Below are 13,472 nucleotides of genomic sequence, written 5' to 3'. Positions count from 1 at the left end.
AAGGGCAGGAAACTGCTGGGGCATTCACTGATCTGCTGAGACAGAGCAGGGCACTCATCCCTTTGCAGCAGATGCCTCAGCATAAGTTGGGAAAGGAGGCCAGCAGGGGATGTTTGACAGGAAGCATGAAACTGCACAATTCCCCTGGCTTTCTTCCTTCCTCACTGGTTTTGAGTTAGAAAAGAACAATGGAGCTGTAGAACGAAACACAAGGCCATTGTTAATCACAGCACACAATGCTTCCCTTAATCAAGCCCTTCTCAGGTGCAAGGAAAGATAATGGTCTAAGCTAATGGCTGTGCCAGTTAAGCTGGACCCAAGCTCAAAAACGTCCCCTAATTTCACTCCCCAATTCCTCTTTAGCTTCCATTAGAGTAGACCAAAGGGACGTGGGTGGTGCTGTGGTCTAAACCACTGAGCCTCTTGGGCTTGCCAATCAGAAGGTCAGTGGTTCGAATCCCCGTGACAGGGTGAGCTCCCATTGCTCTGTCCCAGCTCCTGCCAACCTAGCAGTTCGAAAGCATGCCAAAAAGTGCAAGTAGAAAAATAGGTACCGCTCTGGCGGGAAGGTAAACAGTGTTTCCATGCGCTGCTCTGGTTTCGGTGTTTCATTGCACCAGAAGCAGCTTAGTCATGCTGGCCAAATGACCCGGAAAAACTGTCTGCGGACAAACACTAGCTCTTTCAGCCTGTAAAGCAAGATGAGCACCGCAACACCAGAGTCGTCTGCAAATGGACTTAACTGTCAGGGGTCCTTTACCTTTACCTTTCTTAGAGTAGACCAAGGGTCAAGCTGGATGACAGGAACCTGATTCAATTTTACATGTCACTTTTAAAAAGAGGAAATAGCAGACACAGAGGGGAGGGGCAGTCAGGATCAGGACCACAGCATGGAGAAATGGGAGTTGGACGGGATATAAATATTAAATAATTAAATTATTATCTGCCGCAGCCCTTTTGAAAATTACTGCCCCTGTTCCTGAAACTATTTGTTCTGGGATGGAATCTGACCTTGGGGTAAGAGGCAATTTCTCTCCCAGGGCAAAGAGCAAATTCAGGAGCAGTTTTAATTGGGACCTTGGCATAGATGAGAGGAAGTTTTAACACACACATACCTTGCTATGCTCCATGGTCCTGAATGTGATTAATCATACCCCCCAGAGAAGGGGATCATTTTATCTGGCAAGCAGAAATGCTTGTGCTGATGGAGCAATTGCCATAGAGCCATACTGAATTCCTCCCTTGGATGTAACCTTAAGTGTGTTTTCAATTATCAGTTTTTACTAATGCCAATTTTGAATGGAGAGTTGGTCAATCAACTACAGTGGTACCTCGGAAGTTGAATGGAATCCATTCTGGAAGTTTGTTCGACTCCCAAAGCATTCAGAAACCAAGGCACAGCTTCTGATTGGCTGCAGGAAGCTCCTGCAGCCAACTGGAAGCTGTGGAAGCTGTGTCGGACGTTCGGGTTCCAAAGAACGTTCACAAACCAGAACACTCACTTCCAGCTTTTTGGCATTCAGGAGCCAAAACGTTTGAGTCGCAAGGCATTCGTCAACCAAGGTACGACTGTAGATCTATCTCTGTGAACTCATATAGTTGCACCCCACTCCAATCTCTGAGCAGTGCAAAATTCCAGGGGTTCCAAGTGCTTACCCATGATTTGTGTTTAGTTTTGGAAATGAGGCACAGTGGTGACTGTGGTGTCTTTATGCTTTAAGGTTTATTTACATATATATACAACCCGATCCTGTGTTGGAGGGGTTCACAGCATGAACACTCCAAAAGGGTATTGCTTCTTCCATAGCTATGGCCTTGTATTCAAAGAGAAATCTGCCCTGCCTTTCCATCCTGTGGCTTTTGCATCCAGCTTCTAGATCACATCACTCAACTCCCCCCTCTGACCTTTTGTCTTTCTAACTAGCAGACAGTTGAGAGAGGGAGGCCCACCCATTTGTTCTCTCCCACTAAGCCACTTCCTTTGTTCCCTTACCTTACTGACCCATGTTTCACAGGCCATTATCAGGATGGTCCACTTATTCCAGCAATTTAATCTGTGCCAGATCCAGGAATTAGAAGTGGCTACAGGCATTCAGCCTAACCTCTCCACACACTCAAAACAATATGTTTTGATATGTAGTGGTGGGTATTTTTCATTAATGAACAAATATCTGTCATATTAGATCTACATTAAATGAACAGTTGGGACTTTCCATTTAAAATGTTACTTTTAAACTCAAACAATGAGACCTATGGCTAATTCTAGCCCATAATAAGCCTCAATGGCTGTCACTTTGCAATGCATCAATGACTCAGTTGCAATTATACACTTGGGAAGTTTCAGTCTAAGAATAATTGGGGGAAAACAAAGGAAATCAAGCTTCTTTCCTACCAGAAGCTGAATTCAGAAATTAGACCTTAAATAAATATCAAATTTTATAGATATATTTGTTTTGCAGGGGGAACAATGCCCAAACACTTAATTGATATGCATGTTAGGGACTTTAAAAAACGGTATTTAGCATGAGCTGTCTTACAAACACTTTATACAAACATTGCTTAGGCTGGACTATAACATATTCCTTGACGTCAAACAAAAGGAAGGTTAGTACATCTAACTAGCTGGCATCTATCCATCTGCAACCCTTGTAATATTCTTCATCCCTGTTGGAATTCAGATTGTGATCTGCTTTGGACATAGGCTTGTCTTTTTTCATTTATGGTTGCCAACCCTTTTAGGTCCATGGACACATTTGGATTGTTTACCAAGTGCTGTGGGCACTACCCATTCTGTGCATTTCTCCCCGCTCCAATCAGTCTTCCCTCCATGAGTGACAGAAATAAAAAACAGTGGTACCTCAGGTTACTGACACCTCGGGTTACAGACACTTCAGATTACAGACTCCGCTAACCCAGAAGTAGTACCTTGGGTTAAGAACTTTACCTCAGGATGAGAACAGAAATCGTGCGGTGGCAACGCAGCAGCGGGAGGCCCTATTAGCTAAAGTGGTATCTCAGGTTAAGAGCAGTTTCAGGTTAAGAACAGACCTCCGGAATGAATTAAGTTCTTAACCAGAGGTACCACTGTACACACATACTTAGTTTGCTTTTCCAAGGGTTCTCTGTAAAAGCTGGATTCAGTGGAAATGATCTGAGCCTTGAAAAGCATATGGAACTGAAAAAAGAAATGGGAAAGAGTGTCACTGGGACAGAGCAATGGGAGCTCACCCCGTCACATTGACTCGAGCTGCCAACCTTCCGATTGGCAAGCCCAAGAGGCTCAGTGGTTAGGACCACAGCGCCACCCACTCCCTTCATACAGAGAGAATGTCATGGGAGTCGACAATAATTAGTCACTTTGTTATGTATTCAGTGGTCTGTGTTTGCCTGAGCTTGAGTCTGGACTAAAGATTCTGAGCCCCTGTGTTCTGATTTGATTCATGATATCCAATCACAGAACATTTCAAGGTTTGGGCTACTGGCATTGGCTCTTAAGCCCTGAGTTACGATTCGCATCTTGGGAGTTTAGACAGCCTATCACATTGAGAGAGAGAGAGAGTGGCCCAGGCCTTCAAAAAAATACATAAGCAGTTGCTTTGCCCCTGTTCTTCTGTTCTGTTAGTTCAATAAAGTCCCTTGCTGTTATCAATGTGTCTCACCTCATAGAAACTCACATACACTTCACAACACTCTCACATGGGTTACTTGATCACAGTACTTTCACAAGGGTAACTTGATCCCAAAGATCACTTGATGTGCTTTAAACTCTGACAAAAGTATTCACCAGTGCATAGCACTATAAATGTGTGCAGTTTATTTTTTAGAAGAATCATAAAAGGTTTAACACAGAACAACTGACTAAAGAACCACACAGGGGCCTATAATTCTGTCAATTCCAAATTCCCCTCTTTTTTCAAAGACAGTTTCCCATTTAGTTGCAGGTTAGTGGGCAAGGTGGACATTATTTCATGCTGATCAAATAGCACAGAAATATACTCTGGAGTTCAGGAGTGGTGTGTGATTCTCAAAGTAGGAGGAGGATCTCTAAGAAAGTTCCAAGAACTGATAAGATGGTGCCATTTTTTCCTTACTACCAGCCCCTCCACATACCGTACATATCCTGTAGGCATGCGAAGGGAAATTCCATTTGGTTCACATTTTAATGAGACCCTACCTAATTTGCACTTGATATGAACTTAGACCATTGATTTGGCCCAATTAGGTACCCTCGCCCAGGAGTTAAGCCCCAAACTCTCCTTCAATAGTTGACCCATTAGCTGAATCAACAGAGATATAAAAAATGAATTCATTTAGGCCTGAAACTCAGGAGTTCAGCTCTGGCATGGCAAAAAGCCTGATCAAGTACATGTCAAACATGTTGTACATTAACAGAACTTTAATTTATTTCTTGAAGGAAGGTCAGAATAAGTATTGTGCAGTATAACTGATTGTGCAGGTCCATTCCTTCACAAGCATGTATTCATGATGTGCGTTCATCTATTTTGCATTAGCTTGCAATCTGGCTTAGTTGCACTGATGCATTTAGGCGTAAGTCCCATGCTCCAAGAGTGAGCAGATTTTAGGCTACAGCAGGCCTCGAAATGAACTAGACAGCTAGCAAAATAGAGCCCAATATGAAACAGCTGAGATGGATGATGGAAATTTTGCCAATGTGGCCCATGAAACAGTTCATATTCTACCTGTCTGCTTGGAGCTTGAAGTCTTGTTGCCTAATTTCAACAACACCCTTGTTGAATGTGTGCCATTTCTTACTTTGTGATTTGCAGACTCCCTGGGGCAGAGAATTTGTCACTTCACTGCTCTGTGTACTGCTGCCAAGCATACTGTTAACATTCAGTGCATGTCAAGTACTGTAATATCAGCATTTTCAATAAAATACATGGTCTACATTTTTTTCCTTTGAATAATTTTTTATGGAATTAACCTTATCTACTATGTAGAAATTGGTCAGTTATGTTTTGTTCATAATGATAATTTCACTGAAGGTCATCAAATGCAAAATCATTGTACATCACAGTACCACATCAGCAATGTAGAATTAACTATACACTCTTCCTCCACCCATGAAATGAGAAACTTGTTATGTCAATCATTTTTTATCTCATTATATTTATATAAGGTGGTACCTCAGTTGACAAACATTGTGGTTTTTGAACGCCGTAAACCCGGAAGTAGATGCTTCAGTTGTTGAACTCACCTCGGAAGTCGAACATGCCACATGGCTTCTGTACTGAGTTTTCAGAACTCGGACGGTCTTCCAGAACGGATTACATTCAAAAACTGACCTACCACTGTATCTACAAGTCACACTTTTTCTTAGATCAAGGATATATTTTTCAGGAGAGCTCAAATGTATGTTTTATTTTGACCAAACACAATAAGATGTTACACTGGCATGGTAATTCTATTATCTGACCCTTTGCAAGGGCAGAATTTGTCTTTAAAGGGTGTGGGATACAAGAAACCCTTACACTGTTTTCAGAACTTCTCCATCAATGGAAGCTTCATATACCTAATGCACCCCACATATTCAACAGGGTTTTTTTTTACAGGGCAGATCAGTGAGAAGTATTTTCCCTTTCCTCTCTCCCTTGGATTTGAATGTTTTCCCCGGAGTCTAGTTGAGGAAATACAGGTAAGTAGGTGGAGATGTTGTGTTCACTGTCAATTTCAGTCATTTGTGTTTAAAACAAGATAGTGATTTCTGGCCATGTCACTGAAGCAGTTCAGCCGAGAGATTAAAAGCAAACAGTGCTCAAATTCTAATGTATTTTTTCCTGTACAGAGCAAAAGTCTGCCAAACACATTTAAGTGAAATTTTTGTAGCATTAAATGTGGAACTTTTCAGCATTTCATTTGTTCGCATAGAGGATCTTTGAATTGTAGCTGAAGTTCAATCAATTTTAAATTGATTTAAAAACAATATAATATATTAGCTCTTCTACATGCACATGCACACACACACATTTTTAAAGATTTATTGCTGTGTCTTATGCCCTTTTCTCCCCAATCCTGCATCACCAGGGGGTATAGAGCACAGAGAAAGAGAGAGATGTGGAACACGACCTTTATGACCATATTCCATGCTCTTACAGAAAAAATTAATGTCTCTTAATAAATCTGGGTATGGAGCTTCAACTGCACATATATCACTTCATATGCTGCTATAAACGCATTACTTTATAGTAAGCATGAGATCTTGTGACCTGAAAATTGAGCCTTTATGGTGGGAAATAAATGTGCCGAGTCAGATAATAGAATTACCATGCCAGTGAAACATCCCAACATGCGTCATCATTACTGGATGCAGTGTAATGGCAATGTAAAGCTTTTATGCAGACCTGGAAGAGGCAAGGAAGCAGTAAATGGGCAAAGTGTGTTCTCCCTAACAGAGAGCACGTGTTGCGGTTGGGGGAACAGGCCACTGTGTCATGACTAGGCAAATTTGGTGGAACCCAAGCCTTTAAGGGGTTAATTGGGGTGCTGGGGATTTTTGATTGTTGCCAATTCGGAGGAGGGGTCAGAGGCTTTAAATATAGGGGCCAGACGATGGGACGTCCTCTTGGCCGTTTTGCACCGGATCACCCTCCCTCCCTCCCTTTTATAGGGTGGTTTTTTGTTCACTTGACCTTGCTATGCCTGTCATGGGGTCATCCGCCTTTGAGCGGGAGCCTGGTAGGAATTTTGCCATTTGGCTGATTGGCTGTTGCCATTTGGTTTTTGCCTACTGCGTAGCAAATCGTCACAACTTGTAAGGTTGGCGGTTAGGCATTGGTTAAATTGGTGCTTGGAGGGGTAAGTGCCTATCCCTCCAAATGATGCGGAAAGGGAATTCCGTTAAAGGAATCCAGGGGCTTGCCATTCTTTCATCCTTGTCCGTGGAGCCGGACTTGGGCTGTGCAAGCCCCACCGGAACATGAGGGTGAGAAGTGTTGGTCTGATTCCCAGCTTCATTTCTCACCCAATACTTGTTTCCCACGCTGGCTTCCGGTGGTGTCCGGAAGTGCCAGCTCTGTCCTTGGGGGGCAAGGACAGATAGTCATAACCAAGGGCCTAAGCAACCACTCACATTTTTTTGTATTTGAATAAAGTTGTGGCCAAAAATTATGCCAAAAACCTTAAAAATTGAAGTGTGAAGTGTGAATTATTGGGGGGTGGCACTGTGGGACTCAACATGCAAGACGTTCTGAGGGCTACAGAAAACCTACCTATTCTAAGGCCTTCTAGATGTTGAGCCAGAATGGCTAGTATTGCTGTATGCAACTATGATACCGTATAAAGCTGTATAGTGTAGGATGCTGCACAGCAGACTTCCCTAACCCAGGACTCAGCTAGATTGGTAAAGAAAAAGTGCTTTATATGTGTTTTATATGTGATACCAGACAGCGCTGTGGAGTTCCGTTTTTGCCAACGCGATTTCTCATTATAAAGGTTACAACACATTTCTCTGAAGCACTTCTTTGATGTGTCTAGATCTAGCCCCGGTATTCTACAGATGTTTTGAACTTGTATATCTCTGCCTGGACCTAATGCATATTGAACCTTCTGCATGCAAAGCAGATGTTCTACCAATGCAATACAGCCTCAGTTTGCTAGAACCCACTGCTGTACTCCCTAACTTTTGCATACTTTGACTACAGACTCTGCAACTGGCAAGCCAAGACAGGTGCCCTGTGTGCTGTCACTATGCAAGAATAAACAGACGATTAGAAGAGCCCTGCTGGATCAATGCAGATGCCCATCAAGTCCATCATCCTCTTTCCAACACTGGCCATCCTGATTTACTTGCAGTCTTGGACCAAGATTGGTATAGAGCCCATAATTAAAGCAGGAAGGCAGCCTCCTTCCTTGCTGTTTGCCTCCCAGCAACTGGTATTCAGAGGCCTATGGACTCTGAACCAATCAGCTGTCATCACTAATAGCCCCTGATACACCTCTCCTCCATCAATTTCTCTAATTTTTCTAATCCCCTCTCAAGATCATCTTTGCTAGTGGAGCGGCCATTATTGTCTTGTGGCAGCAAATTCAGAAAGTTAATTATGTGGACCTGTGAATACGTATTTTTCTTCAAATCCAGTGCTACTCAATTTCATTGGGTCACCCTAAGGTCTAATATTATAAGAGAGGGAGAAGATTATCTATTTTTCTCCACACCACACCATGCATAAACTTTTAAACATCTATCACATCCCTTCTTTAAATACTTTAACCTTTCATTGAAGAGAGAGAGAAGAAGCCTTCATCTGCCCCAACTGCAACAAAACATGTCTCTCCCCTATCAGTCTCTACAGCCACAGCAGGTCTACAACCTTGCAACAGTTTGACTTCATCCCTAACGGTGCACTCCTCCATTGTCTCCCAAGACAGACGGATGCCCACAACAATCCTTGCAGAGAAGATGTCCCAACCTCTTAATCATCTTGGTTACTCTTTTCAGCATTTCCCCCAGTACTATGCACTGTATACCAGCACTAACTAAGACCCTCCAATAAGGTAAACACACACACACAAAACAACCCTGCTGTTGCTTAATCTTGATGCCCAAACAATTATTTGAATCTTGGATCTTGAATATTGACCTACTATGGTTTTGTGATTTGAATCTTTCTTACACAACTTCTAAAGTGAGAAACAAGATTTTCTTCCTTGGTTTTTTTCTAAATGCTAATCCAGGCGACATGGATAGGGGTTGTCCCCATCTTTAGCCTGTAGATGGCGCTCACGTGTATAAAACCATCACTCAACTGACATTTGGAAGAATTTACTAGTGACAGCAAGCCAAATTGCATTCTGTGCCCTCAGATGACCACTGACTTAGACAAGCTGCCAGTAAAATGGAATCTGGACCCAAAAAGGAAGTGAGGAAAGTAGTTGTGCAAATTGGCCCTCTATGACTATTAAACTGGTAGGTAAAAAGGTTGCTGAGGCAATATTTATTTAAAGATAGCAAAAGAAACAGGCAGAAGCATTTACCAGATTGCTCAAATACCTTCCTGTGCAGACGGAAAGTGGCAGAGGATCCAGCTGTCCAGCTGTCCTGGCTTTAATGCAATCTGAAGCTTCTCAAACAACTTATTTGCTGCGTCTAAGGGTTTTTCTTGCTCGCTGCTAGGTTACGTGTGGGATTCGTTTTAAGATCCTGTTGATTTTTAAAGCATTGCTCAATTTGGACTCCCCAGTACAACTAATTGAGGTTTTGGTTCCTTGTTGCCCAGGTCATGCTCTGCACTCTGCAGATACTGGACTGTGGCTTTTACTGTAATTCCAGACTGCTGGCATCTTTTTGCAGCATGTCCTTTCACCGTCACATGTCTCTAGGAAATACAATCATCACACATTAAATGCTGCAAATTCAACATTTTGTGCTAATTTAGGAATAGCACACACAGTACAGCTGGCAGATGACTACTTCAATTGTGTCACATGATGGTGATCACTTCTGCATTGTAACGAAAGAATGTCGGCATCTGGTTTTTCAAACAACAACAACAACCAAAAGTATATGAATCCAAAAATATTTTAATATAGAATTTATAATAAAGCATGAAAACCCCACTGCGTCATTACTTTGTGTTTATGGTCAGAAGTAAGATGGCATCCGATTGACCTTGATCCACTTCCATTCTTGAAAATATTCATGGTTCATTGTGCTTTTTCAAAGGAGGGGTGGTGGGTGAAGCAAAGAAAACTATGCCGGGATGATGGCAGCATTGGCAGGAAGAGAAAGATAAGGAATGCCTGCAGAGGGGAAAGCACTGTTGTTGTTGTTGTTGTTGTTTAGTCATTTAGTCGTGTCCGACTCTTCGAGACCCCATGGACCAGAGCACACCAGGCACTCCTGTCTTCCACTGCCTCCCACAGTTTGGTCAAACTCATGCTGGTAGCTTCGAGAACACTGTCCAACCATCTTGTCCTCTGTCATCCCCTTCTCCTTGTGCCCTCCATCTTTCCCAACATCAGGGTCTTTTCCAGGGAGTCTTCTCTTCTCATGATGTGGCCAAAGTACTGGAGCCTCAGCTTCAGGATCTGTCCTTCCAGTGAGCACTCAGGGCTGATTTCCTTCAGAATGGATAGGTTTGATCTTCTTGCAGTCCATGGGACTCTCAAGAGTCTCCTCCAGCACCATAATTCAAAAGCATCAATTCTTTGGTGATCAGCCTTCTTTATGGTCCAGCTCTCACTTCCATGCATCATAATGAAGACTAAGTTACATGGCATCCCAATGTTAGAGGAAGGACCATAGCTCAGTGGCAGAGCATCTGCTTTGCATACAGAAGGTCCCCAGTTCAAACAATGGCATATCCAAGTAAGGCTCAAAGAGACCCCTGTGTTGCATGCCAACCCAACCTCTGAGCGGTGTGAGATTCCAGGGGTTCCAGGTGCTTATTTCCTTTGAATAAGGGACAGCGGAGACTGTAGTATATTTAGGAAATATGGTTTGTTTGCACATGTATACAACCTGAGCCTACGATGCAAGGGGTTCACAGAATGAGCACCCCAACAGGGTCTTGCTTCTCCCATAGCCACAGCCTTGGCTTCCAGCAAAAATTAGGCATGCTTCTGTCTCCCAGCAGCCTTGCTTCTATCTTCTAACACACACACACCTCAGCTCTCAGCACTGGCCTTTTTAAACTACCGGCGAATTGAGGGAGCGGGACCAACCCAATTGCTGTCTGGCACAGAGTCATTCCCTTTGTTGCCTTAATGGCCCATGCTTAGAGGGCCATAACCTGAACCAGAAGCTAGCCTGGCTATTCTATGAATTGAATGTTTGCTGGATTCGAGAATTAGAAGGGAGCTCAGACATACAGCCTATGCATTTCCATTCCCCCCCCCCCCAAAAAACCCTCATAACAGTTGTGTGAAACCTTCGAGTATCTTTGTAAATAATACAGAGCTAAGTCTGATAAAGCAGTCTTCTATGGTCCTAATGTCCAAGCCAACCCTATAGATGCGCTCAAAGCTTCTAGTTTCCGCACCTGAATTGATATCCTCTGCAGCCCCTGGCCTTGGTAGATGGTTATCCTCTTTCTTATTGATTTATGACCTTCAGTTTCCCATCTTTCCTCTCGCCTTTCACACTACAATACCCAAGGCAGCTTTTGAGGCAAACTTAGTTTTCATGGCAACGGCTCTGCCTTCTTTTTACTCATTGAGTTTGGCTGCTCCTGAAGTCTGGTGCCAGAACTGGGAAAGGATTTGCTGACTACTGAAAGGCATTGAGTCATCCCTCTGCAGGACTTCCACAACAAGCTGAAAAGAATACCATTTCCGGCCACTCCCGGTGGCAAGGCATTTCTAAACCCAGGCTTTATTTCCGATCAAAACCAAGACTCTGGACATTTTCTTGCACTGACACAAAGACATTTCCAACGAGCAAGAAAGAATGCCAAGGAATACTTACTGCACGTAGGCCTCACTCCAGCAATAAGAGTATCAAGCCAGATGCAGTCTGCAGGAAGTCCTCCGTCTGTAAGTGTAAAATGCCAAGTTTAAAGAGCCAGGCATTTTACTAGTTTTCTTCCCTAAATGAACTTGGCCCAGATTGGTGAATTGTAGACTTGAGTTGGAAAAGTGCTAGAGAGAGATTGTCAAATGAACCAGAATACAGAACAGCAGAAGCTACTTGGAAAGACAATTACAGGCCAGTGGAAGAACTGGGGGAAGACACCATATGGTGAAGAACCCTGCCAGTTCTGTTTCAATGAACAAAGACTGAAGACAACCAAGTTATTTTATTGATGCCTGGCCCTATCCAGTTTTCCCTTGAATCCAGACATTAAGCCGGCAACTTCCTCTGAAGGATATCCACAAATGGCCCCTAATCTCATCCCAGGGGCAGCTAGAGTGGAATAACAATAGACACTGACATCTGTCCAGTGGCACTCAACAACCCACATATCTGCTTCCGGAGGTAGAGAGTCAGCCTTGCCAAAGTTAAAAATAAGAGTCATTTCCAGGAGGAAGTGCAGAGAGCAATAATAAATACATCGGCTCCATGCCAGAGCCAGGCAGACATACACTTATGAGCTCAAGTCTAGAAAGGGAATTGTATGCCTCCCACCTATACAGTCCTAAGCCCGATGAGTCAGAGAACGCGTGACAGAAAGCAGCCCCTCCCACATGCGCATCTCCATTTCCCTATAAATCACCACCTTCTCCCCTTTGAGGAGAGACAAGAGTGCCACTCCGATTGAAACAAAAACTAACAAGCGCATGCCTTATTTGAATGATCCCTGCCTAAATTACCTTCAGCATTAGCCATAACAGATGAAGAGACAAGAACAGATTGTTCAAATTAATTTGATTCTTCCGTTTCCAATTTCAGTGCTGCAGAGACACACTCAGAGGGCCAGGGAATGTTGTTTCCCGAACTTCAGTTGAAATGGTGATGTACATCCATAATTTGGAATTAAAATCCTATCCGCTCACAGAATTCATTGCACGGATTTGAGCTAGTCAGTAAGCAGCTTCACTAGGAGGGAAAGGCGCTAAACCAGGGCTTCCAGTTGCCAGTCTGTATGCATCCCTGCCTCTTCTTTACACCTTACCTCCTGGATCTGGTCACTCAGAAAACTGGGGAAATTCTCAGGGCAGAGGTACTCCACTGCTAATACGTAGACTGTACTGGACGCATGATGACCGCATGCCAAACATACAGGCAACCCCCATGTTAAATGTTCCGAGTCACTGCATACGTTAGTGAAATTGTGTATATTTGAAACGCCAATAAAAAAAACCTGCAAACACCCCATTCCACCTCCACCCTGCCCTGCCCCGTTCTGCCTCTTTTTGTAACATTTTTGTGACATTTTGGGGTCACTTCCAGGTTCAGTGCAATGCACATATACAAAGCCATGTTCATACTGAATGTGCGTATGTGAGGGGGGGGTTGCTTGTAAAATGAATCTGAGGGCTGTATTCAACTAGCTTTCCCAATGACCCCTCCCCAAATGTGCTCCGGAGATTTGAGGGTGAACCCCTAGAACAGATTTAGGCAGGGCATGAGCAGATTAGGCTCTGTGGATCAAGACGCTGAATTTTATACCTGAATACAATTATGCATTTATTATTATTTGTTAAATTTCTGTACTACCCTTCATCCAAGGATCACAGGGCAAGTTTACAATAAAAATGAGATGCGCCCCCCCCCCACAGTCTTAATACTGTCAGCTGGCCTATGAGCCAATTGTGACATGCCAGGCCTTTTTGCCCCAAAGTCAGATGACTCGCTGCCTCATCTTCTTGATCTGCTTGATCCAAAACCTGATCACCAGCCCGTTTTCAATGATGCCATTGGCTTCTGGCCCTTTGATCCTCAGGCCAGACCTAAGGGCCCAGTTGTGGTCTCTGCACTGTGATTGGAAGGAGAGGAAACAGTCCACTCTTCAGAGATTGGTCTCGGAAGGGCATAGTAAACATTTTCCCTGCTCACCAAAGCATTGTGCTGG

At 43.5% G+C, this 13,472-nt stretch overlaps 1 long non-coding RNA gene across 2 annotated transcripts in view; it reads right to left on the bottom strand.

Annotated features, from left to right (window-relative positions):
* Positions 1–11,902, bottom strand: part of LOC310841668 — a 58,230-nt gene extending 46,328 nt beyond the window's left edge. For both annotated transcript variants that reach the window (XR_014562672.1, XR_014562673.1), the window contains exon 1: positions 11,426–11,902. This is a non-coding gene — a long non-coding RNA (uncharacterized lncRNA). The remainder of the gene's footprint in view (positions 1–11,425) is intronic.
* Positions 11,903–13,472: the final 1,570 nt, after the last annotated feature.

Source organism: Podarcis gaigeae, assembly GCF_964106915.1.
Source record: "Podarcis gaigeae genome assembly, chromosome: 3".
Taxonomy (NCBI): domain Eukaryota; kingdom Metazoa; phylum Chordata; class Lepidosauria; order Squamata; family Lacertidae; genus Podarcis; species Podarcis gaigeae.
The sequence above is the reverse complement of the archived record's forward strand: the minus strand, read 5'-3'. Positions and strand labels throughout refer to the sequence as shown.